The sequence below is a fragment of the Macrosteles quadrilineatus genome, unplaced genomic scaffold (assembly GCF_028750875.1).
Source record: "Macrosteles quadrilineatus isolate MER2022 unplaced genomic scaffold, UCM_ALF_1.0 Scaffold_4__1_contigs__length_99947679, whole genome shotgun sequence".
Taxonomy (NCBI): Eukaryota; Metazoa; Arthropoda; class Insecta; order Hemiptera; family Cicadellidae; genus Macrosteles; species Macrosteles quadrilineatus.
In genome coordinates, this window is record NW_026542597.1 from 83,493,633 (window position 1) to 83,508,205 (window position 14,573).

The 14,573-nt window shown below is 33.3% G+C and overlaps 1 long non-coding RNA gene across 1 annotated transcript; it reads right to left on the reverse strand.

The window, feature by feature from the left end:
- Positions 1–5,411: 5,411 nt before the first annotated feature.
- On the reverse strand, positions 5,412–13,753 carry LOC128992674 (uncharacterized). Its single transcript, XR_008490731.1, has 3 exons — positions 13,536–13,753; positions 8,861–8,960; positions 5,412–5,687 (listed from the first exon to the last, which is right to left on the reverse strand). It is a non-coding gene; the product is annotated as an uncharacterized LOC128992674 (long non-coding RNA).
- Between the last annotated feature and the right edge of the window lie 820 nt (positions 13,754–14,573).

Here is a 14,573-nt window from a genome sequence, read left to right on the forward strand (position 1 = left end):
CGCAGGTATTGAGCATGGACACGATTGATATATATGTACATCCAAAACTCAAATAGCTTACCTATAAGGGAATTTCGTTAAAATGGGAAGTCAAAGAACTAGAAAACAAAATTTGAAGCTCCACCGTTAATGGATAAATAAGTTATTAAATGTCCAAACTCAAATTGACGTTCGAGGGATCGTTGATCTCACTATACAAAGGCGTAGCAGATTTTTATCCCCCCTGGAATTTTACTCCCTCGGCAAACGTGGCGTCACAGAATCAGAATCAGAATCTTTATTGCCGTTGATCAAATACATTGAGATAGGCATTGTCAAATTAGGCTAAATATTTATATTGGTCGATAATACAAAGTAACAGAGTAAAAAAGGCTTAATCTAAGGCTAGATTAGAACAGTCGAACCCAAGAATTCTTGAAGAGTGTAAAATGGATTTTCTAACAGCCACGAGTAAACTTTAGACTTGTAGATAGGAATGGTTGCTTCAAAGAGAGGCTCAGGCAGCTTATTATAGAACTTAATACAATTTATTTTAAAAGAGTTACCTGTAAGTGCAAGCCGGTGCTGAGGAATGTCCAGTGCTCCTTTGCCTCTTGTGTTGGCAAAGACAAGACAATGACTGGGGGGTCCCACAAACCAGGGGGTAAAATTCCGGCCGCGAACTTTTGAGTTTCGTGACATCAGTTCGATGGATTAAACACGGAATTAAACGTATTTTTCACGGTTGTGAATTTAATCAGAACACATCAAATTATAAAAACCTAGAGTCTACGGGCCGTAATTTTACCCCCGGACTTTTACTCCCTTCATGTGGTCAGCTCAAAATTTACGGCCCGGATTTTACCCTCGGAATTTTACCCCCGGATTTTTACCCAAAGAATTTCACCCCCTGGCCAGATTTATAATTAGTGAGAACTGTTAATTCTCTTCGTTCACATTTAATTTAATAGTAAACATTTTATTGTTTAGTAGACTATCTTAATTTATTTGTAACATCAACTAATCGAACAGTGTTTTTAATTTAATTTTAAGATTTGAGTATCAGGATTCGATCATTGAAACCAACTGTTGGTTAATATGATCAAAATTAAACAGCGAATTCTGTTTACTTAGTTGAGATTACAAAATAAATAAATAAAGATAGGCTACTTAATAATAAAATGTTTACAATTAAATGAAAATAGAAATAAGAAAATAATCAATCATTCTTAATAATTTCTATATCCGGCTATGGGGTAAAATTCCGGAGGGTAAAAATCCGGGGGTAAAATTCCGGGAGGTAAAAATCCGGGGTAAAATTACTGGGGTGAAAATCTGGCCCGTACATCTACAGTTGTCTAAACGCTAGTTTTATGGACAGGGGGTAAAATTCCGGTTTTTATTGCTAATCTAATTAATCACGCTCTGTCTATTTTCATTAGACTTCGGGTGTTAAATTCCGCCCGCGAACAAACTTTTGAGCGCACAGGTTACTACGTCATAGTAACGCCAGCTTTGCCCAGGGGGTAAAATTCCAGGGGGGTAAAATTCCGGCGACCCAATACAACCATGGAACTAAAACAAAACAAGATACAACTGGAGGTATATAGCCACGAGGTAGCACTGACATGGCAACTCTGCTAGAAAATCTAGCGCTGTAACATTTTGTTATGTTGGTACCAACTACCCAACTTTAAAAAACGACCAGATCACTGGCTCCATTGCTTCATAACCATCATACAATCCCCTATTCAGCCCCTAGTTCCAAAGTACTAAGTACAATGTGAATGTACTATTTCTCAACAAGGGGACAGGGCTGACGTCCGGATTGGCCACAATGTCTGTGCTTGCGACCAGAACTGGTCTGGTCTGGTCGGGTCTTAATGAGGTATACATGTCAAAGTGGGGGTACTTTTATGAAAACATCCGTGTATTGCTACCCAGCGTGACTCACTCACCCCTACCTCAGCTCAGCTCAGCAGTGCCAACTGGCACCCGTATGATTTTAGTGCGGTTAGTGGCGAACTATCCGCGCGCACACATAAGTTTTGGCCCAACTGCAACTGTACATTTATAGGGTGACAAAAAAGTCTGGAAACGGTTTAATATCTTTTTAACTAAATTCGTTAGAAAATTCAAACATTTTACATCAACTTATATGTATGACAACTACTTTTTGCAATCATTGCCATTATTTGACCTTCACCAGGGGACGGCCCACGTGGAGTAGGTACATAATCTTTAATGTAAGCATAGGTTGATATGCACATCATTTTAAAGGTCTGGTCAAGTGGAGTTCATTGCCGGAAACCGCGTCAAAAAAGGTTCATCTGTTACAAAATGGCAGCTGTAAAAAGTTCTTGTGAAATATACCTGCACAGGCCTTAGTATGGGCAAATACTCGTATTAAACATTAGTTTGAGAGCTTAAACTGTATTTTAAAGTCAACTAGCTCATAGAATAATAGTATTCAATCTTCAAAACAAATTTAACCGGGTTTCAGATTTCCCTGCTAATGTTGACTATGAGTATTTACCATTAGGGCCTACTAAGGCCTCTCCAGGTATATTCCGCAACAACTTTGAACTGCCGCCATTTTGTAACAGATGAACCTTTTTTGACGCGGTTTCCGGCAATGAACTCCACTTGACCAGACCTTTAAAATTATGTCCATATCAACCTATGCTTACATTAAAGATTATGTACCTACTCCTCGTGGGCCGTCCCCTGGTGAAGGTCAAATAATGGCAATGATTGCAAAAAGTAGTTTTCATACATATAAGTTGATGTAAAAGGTTTGAATTTTCTAACGAATTTAGTTAAAAAGATATTAAACCGTTTCCAGACTTTTTTGTCACCCTGTATAACGGTCTCAGTTATCTCATTCAGACTATTCAGAGTAAACTCCAGTAGTGTGTATCAAAAGCACTATAAATAATTGAGATATATTATATGAAACACAATCATCACCATGATAAACAAAATCAAATAAATTTACGATAAATAACTACCTGACCTTTAATTTGTCACTATCTCTATCTAAGAAAGAATACTTAGGCTATATAGAGCATGGCAGTCCTCTTTTACAGTCCCTAAATATATTTCAGAACAACATTTGAGATTATTTTAAATACCAGTTATCATTTCATATTGCTTTTAGTGTTTGAGTTTATATATTATACCAATAAAAAAAGCTATTCCTCTGAAAATTATTATGTTTTGTTTTACTGAAAATAGCATTTTAGTTTTTATGAAATTAGACGCACAATAATGTGGTCATATTAATTTGTGTGTTAATCTGTGGCTCTGCCACGCACTCCTAGCGGTGGGCGCCGGAACATAATCTAATCAATCTTCGTGATGTTCCAATCCAGAGAGCTGAAACCCTACTGGACTGCCAACCGCAGCACTGTTGTTGGTCTATATTTATTATATTTGTCAATGCCTATACAGGGTGATTGATTAAATGTGCCAGCCGTTTTATTCGAAAACCATAAGAGATATCAAAAAAAGTTAAATGGTAAGTGCCTTGGATTTTTGATTTAAAAAATTGTAGTCAAGTCGAAAAAATTAACTTTGATTTTTCTTATGGAACACCCTGTATTTTATGATGTATTCCGGTAGAAAATGTAATTTTAAGACGATTTTATTCTTGTGATTTTTTTCATAAACCTAACCGTTTCAAAGATAATAATGGTTAAAGTTTTGAAATTTCTGCATGAGAAAGAGTTTCGATAAAGGCCTAGCATGCCAGCTGTTTTATTCGAAAACTATTCGAAATTTCACAGCTTAAACAATTATTATCTTTGAAACGGTTAGGTTAATGAAAAAAATTACAAGAATAAAATCGTCTTAAAATTACATTTTCTACTGGAATACATCATAAAATACAGAGTGTTCCTTAAGAAAAATCAAAGTTGGCGGCCATATTGGAAAAATGGCGGCTAAAATAATTGTTTCGACTTGACTACAATTTTTTAAATCAAAAATCAAAGGCACTTACCATTTAACTTTTTTTATATTTCTTATGGGTTTCGAATAAAACGGCTGGCACACTTATATCAATCACCCTGTATGAAACATTTTTTGTTATGCCATGTTTATAGAGTATCATTTGTTTCAATTCAAGTACAATCTTGTTTCATTAAAAGAAACAATTATTTTTTTAGAACAAAAGATTATGAAATAACAATCGGATTTTTAAAACTACTTTTTAATAAAATTGTGATGTCTCCAATATAATTATAAAAATATAATTCCCTGCATTAACTATTATTACTACACATATTTAGTTTATTTAAATAGCAAAACTAAAGAGTGTCGTTTATCCTTATCAGAGCTAACTTTTGCAATAGACTTTTAAAAATAATCAAAACAATCATCGGTAAATTTTAAGCTCCTCTCCAAACTAATATTCCGTTAAAAATCGTTCAAATGGTATATAAAATAAATGGTAATCCAAAACTTGAAAACATTTACTCAAGACGTGGCATGATTTAATGCTTTTATTCATAGAACGGTCTAAAGAAGTAACTACCCAAGTAGCATAACAATGTTGTTTCAATGTTGTTGTCAACATTTAATCAACATTAATTTAATATTGCCCCAATATTGATCAACGTGGTAACAATATTGTTACAACGTTTTCGTGAAACAAAATACATTGTCTTGACAATGTTGTCTTAATATTTTTCAACGTTGTTTCAATGTTGTTTTCAACATTTAAACAACATTCATCCAATATTGCCCAAATATTGATCAATGTGGTAACAATATTGTTACAACGTTTTCGTGAAACAAAATACATTGTCTTGACAATGTTGTCTTAATATTTTTCAACGTTGTTTCAATGTTGTTTTCAACATTTAAACAACATTCATTCAATATTGCCCAAATAATGATCAATGTGGTAACAATATTGTTTCAACGTTTTCGTGAAACAAAATACATTGTCTTGACAATGTTGTCTTAATATTTTTCAACGTTGTTTCAATGTTATATGGAAATATTAAGCCAATATTAAGACAATTTTGAAAAGATTTAGAAATAATCAATTAACAATATTTTGTTAACATTAACAGTATTTTGATTATTGTTTTTACAACATTGTTAAAGTATTTTTGTATCGGCTGTATTATCCTGTCAATATTAAGCTAATATTTTAAAAAATTCACAAAATAATTGTTAAACAATCTAAGTATTCAAAATACTTTGGCCTGCATAAATGCATAATAAAAATGTCAAAACAAAAAAAAACTCATTTTAGGTAATACTCTATTGACTGACAAAACTATTATTAATATATTATTTTATTCTTGAATAACAGTAGGCTATGCTATTTCATAAAATCTGCAAAAAGTATTTCTGTGGAATATTGTTGACATAAGTTATGTATATTTATTTCAAGAAAAAGGTAAAATATAACGTCACAATTTAAAAATATTTTGTTTATTCTTTCACAAAGCCCAAAATATACATTTTTTATAGAAGGTCAAATCACAAAAGTAAAAGAGACCAAAAAACCAAGCGAACAAAATATTCTTATAATATATCAAATCTGTAAACAAAAGTAAATCACTTTCAAGATTTAAAAATTAATAACTGTAGGCTCAATGTATAGGCCTAGTGATTGTTGAAAAGTGTTTATATCTTCGCTGACATCTCCATAGGCCCGATTCTCTTCGGCTGTAGCGGCATCCTTCCCTTTCCTAAAAAAAAGTCTTTGTGTCAAGTTTATTTTGCATGGGAATATAAGTATCTGAATGTATAGAACAAGAACAGCTGCTATTTCATGTTGTTGAGGGTTGGATAGAGCTTATGAAGTACATCAGGCATGTTTGATCTATGTTCCACGCTCTCACAATTTTTATTTCAGCTAATACTGCGGTTTCATTGTGGACGAAATGAGAGTAAAAAAATGAAAAACAAATATAAAACCTAACCGTCATAAACTAACATAACTAACCAAACTTGCTAATAATATAAAAAGAGATATAAGATAAAAATCTAATGAAGGTTTACTACCTATTCGAAAAAATTGTTCTGTTCATAAAATAAAATTATAAATGCCTCAATTTCTAACAAAAAATGAAGTAATCACATTCTAAGCAAAATCTTTAACAAAAAGTTAGTGTCACTGGAGGGATTCAAACTGGATAACTCTTAGACATCGTTTGAGTACTCTATCCACTACACAACATCGATAGTTGAACTTCGTATCGTTGCGCTAATGGTGTTCTCTCAAGAGAAGAGAGTGACGTCAGACCATGACAGCCAATAGAATGTTCTCATTTCGTCCGTATTGAAAACCGCAGCTGAAATAAAAATTGTGCCTCATGGCCCTGGCCCACTTTAAAATAACTATTTTAAGGTTAAACGTAGCCTTGGAGATTGTTAATGGTTTGCAAGGTCTGTAATTTAAATACTCCCTTTTCCACTATTTTCTCCACTGTCAAAAAAATTTTGCATATTACCATTGACTAAATTGTTGAATAGGGCCTACTTGTACAGGGTGGCGCATAAAGAACGCATGGATTTGAGTTGAGTGGTGAGAGCAATAAGAGCGTCCATGGAGGGACTGGGCCTGGTTGTTTTGTAGGTCAGGGCGTCCAGTTTTAGTAGCAATGGTGCTGTGGTCCGTGGTACATCGCATTTTTGCTGTAGAACATTTATTAAAAAATAATGAATCTGATATAACTGTTCAATGGCTTCTCCGTGCACAGTTCAATGGTTCAAAACAAAACCCGATTGCAACACAACTCTGTCGCACAACTGAATCAGTTATGAATCAGAAGTGGTTAGGTCGTCCTTGCACGGCGCGAACTCTACAAAATGTCGACAGAGTAAAGGCGTATGTTATTCAAAGCCCTAGCCGCTACACTAGGCGATGCGCTCCAACTGCGTGCTTGTCTTGACGATCGTTGCAGGGCAACCTGAAAGATGAGTTAAAATGTCATCCTTACAAAATTATGATCGTACAGAAGATTTATGAACGTGATTACGAAAAATGGAAACTGTTTTGAGAGAATGGATGACGTTTTGTTTATGATGTTAATGATGGAGCGCAGTTTCATTTGGATAGTTATGTCAATAAGCAAAACTGGCGCTATTTGGCAGCAGAAGACCCAAAAGAATTGCATCAAAAACCACTGCACGATTTGAAACTTAACGTTTGGTGTAACTTTCGAAAGTGGGAATTCTTGGGCCTTACCGTAATTTTTTTAGGACTCGCGGAACATACTTTGTGCAGAAAAGCCGTTGAACAGTTTTAACAAATTTAATTACTTTTGAATAAATGTTCTACCGCAAAAATGCGATGTACCACGGACCACAGCACCATTGCTACTAAAACTGGACGCCCTAACCTACAAAACAACCAGGCCCAGTCCCTCCATGGACGCTCTTATTGCTCTCACCACTCAACTCAAATCCATGCGTTCTTTATGCGCCACCCAGTATTAATAGCCAAATATAATACACGACCTATATTAACCTATATTAGCCTATGTATGAAAGGCATGTATTTAAAAATTTAGTTAGGCAGAGATAGAGTCAGAAGAGAGTATAAAGGCTTATTTATTTACTCTTATACAAGCTTCAAATTATCTAGAAATATTTTAATATTGCTATTTTATTGCCTTATTTTTAGTTAATGAAAACAAAAACTCAACATAAACAATGCGGTAGGCTGTTGTAAAATTAGTCATTCGAGGAACGATTTCCTAAACATACAACAAAACCAAAAGCTATTTTTTGCCATTATATCAAACCGTATATAGGCCTACCAATATATTTTTCAAACCGGTAGTCAATATATTTCTTGGCTACCGTACTTCAAACATTAGGTGTCAGAGAGAATCTAACTTTATTTTTTTTTTTTTTTTAGTGAAATGATCAAATTTGTTTAATCTTTTTAAGAGGGTGAGCAAATTTTCGTACAAAAACGCCACGTACTATCGGTTCAATAACGAAATACTAAGTATTTATATTATTTCGGACCAAATAGGCTCGATTCAATCGATTAATGGTTGAATGAATACATATAATGAACATTGTTACCGTACCGAAGTGCTGCCATCGGTGTTCGAGGTGAAGTGGATAGTGTTCGGCTCATAATCAAATACTTATCAGATCGAATCCCACCGGTGACACTAACATTTTGTCAAAGATTTTGCTTAGAATGTGATTACTTCTTAACTGTACATCTTTTTTTAGAATTTGAGGCATTTAAGTTATAATTTTATTTTATGAACAGAACAATTTTTTCGATAGTAAACCTTCATTTGATTTTTTCATTAACAGCATGTTTGGTTAGTTAGGTTAGGTTATGACAGTTTGCGAAATCACATGGCGTTTTTAGACAAAAAAGTGCTCACCTTGATAGCCTACCTAGTTTTTACCATCTGGTTAGCCTACTATACTAATCGATCTTGGATGAGATTACCTACAACGTAGCCTCATCAGACACAACACTCCCTATGATTATTAATACATGTTTTGTGATTTGATTAATCTAGTCAAACGATAGGCCTAGCCATACAATATGATATAAAGCAATTATTAATATTTAGACAATTACATGCAATTGATACTGTCATGAAAGCTTGAAAAGCACAAGTCAGTCATACAACAGTAAAATATGATACATTAAAGCAAAATAAGTTAATAAGTTCATTGTACTAAAAACCAAATAAGAGTACTGATAGCTATATTTTAGAAAAAACATCATGCAAGATTAAAAGAGCTAAAGTCTGCTTTGAAAAATCTTTAAGTCTGTAAAAGGGCCTTACAACACAATCAACCATGCATACATCACATTCTTAAAACTATCTAGGCTAACATGCTGAGCTGACAGAGGAAATCAATTGAAAAGGTCAATTACCTGTAGCTTCAAAGGATGTTAGAAACTTGGTCAGTCTTGTGTAGAGTCTACTGATTTTCTTTTGACCTCCTGCCCCGTGGTTTTATACGTGCCTGCGTGCCTGTGAAGAATGAGAGTGTTTAAGTTAAGGGATTTTTGTATTTATGTAACTTAAGACACCTGCAAAAATGTACAGGTTGATTACTGTTTGAATTAGGCTTTAATTACTGCGCCATATTCATAAGCAGTGCGACTAAGTTAAAACAAATAGCCTATATAAAGTACAGCAAACCTTGATCGGAACAGAACAAGTTAGGCCTACCAACAAATTAATGTAAGTTAGTTAGGGGTACTTTCCTGTTAGAGAGACATTCATTATTATTGATGATTTTACGATCTTAGTTATGGTTAACGAAAACAAAAACTCAACATAAACAATGCGGTAGGCTATTATAATATTAAAGAGTAATTTAATGGTACCTATTAACTAAAATAACAAAACCCAACTACACTAATGTAAAGTGAAATGTAAAGTGATGATGTTAACGACTGATATTTCAGTTTAAAATATCTTTTTAGGCTAACTTATAACTGATATTAGGCTACTGTAGTTGTAATGGTAAGTTAGTGGTTGAAATTAACTTAGTAACTTAACCCTCCAAGTGTCTCTACTTTTGGTCTTAATGTTCGCCCATTTATTGCGCAATCGCAGGGTTTTATTAAAATGTATCTTAGAAACTTAAAAACAATGTAAAGTAAGTTATACTGTTTTATATATCATTTGTTTGGAAAATTATGGGCTTCAAGGTAGGCCCTAACATATAAAACATTACAAAAAATATTTCCACAATTTTTGTGGGGTTAACATTTCTCAAAAATTATAAAATAGGCTAAATGAAAAAAATTTATGTTTGCGCTCAATAAGTTGTTATAATTTATCGGTCTACAAATATTTTAAAATAGCCACTTTGTTCAGAATTTTATGAGGATTCCAAAAATATAATAAGTTAATATAAGGAAGTAGATTTGAAAATAAATAAGTTAAGTTATGGGCAAAAAACCGATTTCGGTACATAGCGTTTAGCTAAGAATGCATAGCCTAACCATAGCTAGGAATCTGGCTGATAATTTACATCAATATCACTACCTACTTCTTCAGGATCATCAACGAGCCCTTCAAAATCACTTAAATCTTCTTATAATGCGCCACGTATATCACTACTTTTGATTTTAACACTAAAACAATGATAAACGTAATAAAACACATCAGTCGTCGGTGCGAGGTTAACCAAGCTGTTTACAAATATGCACGTCAGCTGTCTGCTACAATATTTTCGGAACTAAAATGAAGAAACAGACATCAGGAGAAAGCTCTGAATCTGCTGAAAAAAATTATACCTAACTCGATCCAGTTCAATCCGATTCAGCCAGTCCCAGAGCCGTCGCCGTAAACAGTGTTTGTGAGTCGCAAAAGCGACACATAACACCACAGCGGGTGTGTTATGAGTCGCTTTTACGACACATAACACTCGGAGGGTTAAGGTAGAGCCTATCGTAAAATCAATTTAGGCCCTAGCATAAAAGTTATTTTAGGTTTTAAATAACATACGTACCGGTATTGTTATTCTGCCTCGTGCCTGTGAAGAATGTGTGTTTAAAAGTGCTTTTTGTATGCAAGAGACAAGCAAAAATGTACAGGTTGGTTACTGTTCGAGTTAAGTTCAAATTACTGCCATAACTTAATCATAAGCAGTGTGACTAAGTTAAGTCATAAAAAACATAAGAATAGCCTATAAGTTAAAGTACAGCAACCTTGACCGGTACAGAACAAGTTAGGCCTGCTACCAACGAATTAAATAAGTTAAGGCTAAGTTAGTTAGGTACATATGAACTAAAATAACACAGATACCCAACTAAAGTGATACGGTAGCCTAATGTTAACAACTGATCTTTCAGTTTTAAAATAATTTTAGTATAAGCTTAACTTTTTACTGTTAAGGCTACTGTAAGTAGTTGTAATGGTAGGTTAAGCTACTTAACTTTAGAGGTCGAAATTAGCGAAATTAGTGTAGTAAAATCGATCAATGCAGGCCCTAGCATTAAAATTATTCTTGGGATTAAATAACTTAGTTGTTCCGCTTATAAAAAGGCCAACGGTAACTTAATGTAAGTTAGGCCTAGGCCTACTTTAAATTTACAAATTATTGACCAATTCATAGGATAATTAAATTGTAGCCTACTTTGAAGTTGTAAATTGGCTTTGGTATGTAACATAAGTTTAGGTAAAATAATATTGACATCCTAGGCTAAAATATGTCAAAGGTTAAACTGCAATGGCAAAACAGGAAAACGCATTTTCGTCTAAATTAAGGTTAGGTAAAAAAGATGTGAGATGATTCAATCCTTGGAGATGATTAACTAAACGGTAGCCTAATGTTAACAACTGATCTTTCAGTTTTAAAATAATTTTAGTATAAGCTTAACTTTTTACTGTTAAGGCTACTGTAAGTAGTTGTAATGGTAGGTTAAGCTACTTAACTTTAGAGGTCGAAATTAGCGAAATTAGTGTAGTAAAATCGATCAATGCAGGCCCTAGCATTAAAATTATTCTTGGGATTAAATAACTTATTAAGTTGTTCCGCTTATAAAAAGGCCAACGGTAACTTAATGTAAGTTAGGCCTAGGCCTACTTTAAATTTACAAATTATTGACCAATTCATAGGATAATTAAATTGTAGCCTACTTTGAAGTTGTAAATTGGCTTTGGTATGTAACATAAGTTTAGGTAAAATAATATTGACATCCTAGGCTAAAATATGTCAAAGGTTAAACTGCAATGGCAAAACAGGAAAACGCATTTTCGTCTAAATTAAGGTTAGGTAAAAAAGATGTGAGATGATTCAATCCTTGGTAGTGATGTAAAATACCCAGGTATTTAAAACTCAGGGTAAATACCCTGGGTATTTACCCGGGTAAATACCCAAAATCCATAAATACCCGGGTATTTTGGGTATTTATGAAATCAATTGAAATTCATTTTATCCACCCCTAAATATGTTATTGTTGTCATTACATGATAAATTAGGATAAACACCTTTTACAGTAACTTGAAGCTTTGCTAGTAGGTACCTTTTATTTAAAGATTTAGCACTTTTTTTTATGAAATCAAGACAACACCTCATCAAAAAATAGTGAACCTAAACCTACTTCTACTGTTATTAAATTATGATAGTTAACAAAATTATTATTTTGTAAAATGGCTTGGAAGGCTAGACAGACCCAAGACCTGATTGATATAGGCAGAATGGCAGAATACTGAAAGTACAGTAGACTCCCTCTTATCCGGACTCCTCGGGACCGAGGCTAGTCCAGATAACGGTTTTGCTGGTTAAACCGACGTCCCCAAAAACTTGTTAAAACGGAAACCGTGTACCGGTACTGTCATATTCGACTTTAATTTAGGAGAGCATTGTATTTAGATACGTGATCACTGGTCTCAAATCTTTCCCACGAGAACAGTCGTTTCAGTACCGCTCACTTCTTGCCAATCTAGTCAGGTTAAACCAATGGGCTGGTAAAAATTGTCCAGTTAAAAGGTGTCTGGATAAGAAGGAGTCTGCATTAAACTTTTCTGTGTTACCGCTTAGTTGGGAACAATAATATATTTGGATAAACCTACTAAAAAATTTATCTCCTGTTTTTTGGTCTAACTTTGATATATTTTTGAAAGATTTATTGTGCTATAGATTCAAATTTGTTGTATCACAAGTTTATGAAATTAGTTTTATTTTTATTTTGATACCAACAAAAGATCTAGAACAAAAATATTATTAAATCCTGACATCCTACAGTTTGAATTTTAATTATTTTCTTAAGTTGTTTACACATAGGCCACTACTAGGTTAAATTTTCCTGTCTTTCTAAATAATAATTATTATTTTACAAATTATTTTTCTTCACTTTTAATAAAATAAATTCATCTATCATAGAAATTAAAAAATCATAAGTAGTCAGGACCAGTGCAACCATGCGACAAGGGTATTTATGCCGATTATGCTTTATGCTCAGACCTGGGTATTTATGGTGATCATACCGAGAAGTAAAATGCTAGTAGTGACCATATTAAATTTTGTTTAACACATTTTATTATCATTTTGCTATCTTTACAAGGTAATAATTGCAAAAAAACATCTCAATCTTCTCTAACTTTAATACAAATGATAAATACCCAGTTTTTGGGTATTTACCCGGGCCTGGGGTAAATACCCAGGTAAATACCCAATTTATATTTACCTACCCACTGGGTATTTTCCCGGCCCACATCACTAATCCTTGGAGATGATTAACTAACTTATAACTTCAATTTTCTGGGCAAATGCATTCACAATGATCTCAATGATTAGGCTAGATTTTACTTTTTCTTTCAGCATTCAAAAGAGTTTTTTTGTTTGCTTATAAATATTATTAGCCTTATAGGCCTAACTTATTTAGCCTACATAGCCTTGCATACTATCACACTTACATATTTTATTTGTGTGTTAACAATCAATCTTAGCAGTCGGTACTGCATTTGTAGGTTAAAAGATTTTAATAAATTAGGCTTGGCTCTATTAAGTTACGACTAGAGTGCAAGCCTAGCCTACTTTGATATGTAACTATGAATGCAAAACTTAACTTGATAACAAGATGCACTTACCTTAAAGCTGGAATCTCAAGTTGACCACCATTAAAAAACTGTATTCAGCCGTAAATAATTGTATTATTATACATCAGAATCTCAAAGCAAAGGGAAAATACAATCATTGCAACATGGTGTGAAGTAAGTGAAATAAAAATTACGAGATTGAGACTAGGACTAGAGATGATTGATTCATTGATTGAAATGAAAGATGCTCTGGAGCTGCCGAGTGACGAGTGCCGATGATGGAAGATGAGATGAAGAAGATGGATGCTACCATGCTAGATGCTAGCTAATAGATAGATCCATCCGCGCGCATTTTAATGGCGCGCACAAGAAAATAGTTCTAATTTAAATTGAAGATATTTTTGTTTCTACCCGTTTGGGTAGAATTTTTATTTTAGTATTTTGTTTTTAGCATCAACCTTATTCCCTTTATTACTTAATAAAAGCCTAGTTTATATTTATTTTGATTTTCAGGATGAGCTGAGTCCATAAACAGTTTTCAATCTTATTAATGTTGTTTTAATGTTGAAATAAAAATTATTTCAACATTATTCAATATTGACAACAATGTTTTCAATAAATGTTGATCAATGTTGGGAAAATAATGTGTTAATGTTGAAATAATGTTTTTTCAACATTAATCAATATTATCAAACAATATTTTCATAAAACGTTGATCAATGTTGGGAAAATCTTGCTTCAACATTAAAACAATATTCTCAGAACAATATTGTTGACAATGTTAAGCAACATTATTTAAACATTTTAACAATATTGTGTTGCTACTTGGGTAGTACGTTTATTATTACTATATAGGTTTAAAATCACTTTTAACACTTTTTAGCAAATCAATTTTGAAAAACGGTTGATTATGCTATTTCATACTAACGGTTACCATTTCTTAATTACATTTTAGAGCAAAGCATTGAAAAAGCTTACATTAAAAAATAAATCTCTACCATTTGGCTTTCCAGTGTTTTGAACGTATAACGAGAACAAGACAGTCTAAGTTCGGAGAATCGAAAGTGAAAGCCGACAAGATACAGTGTG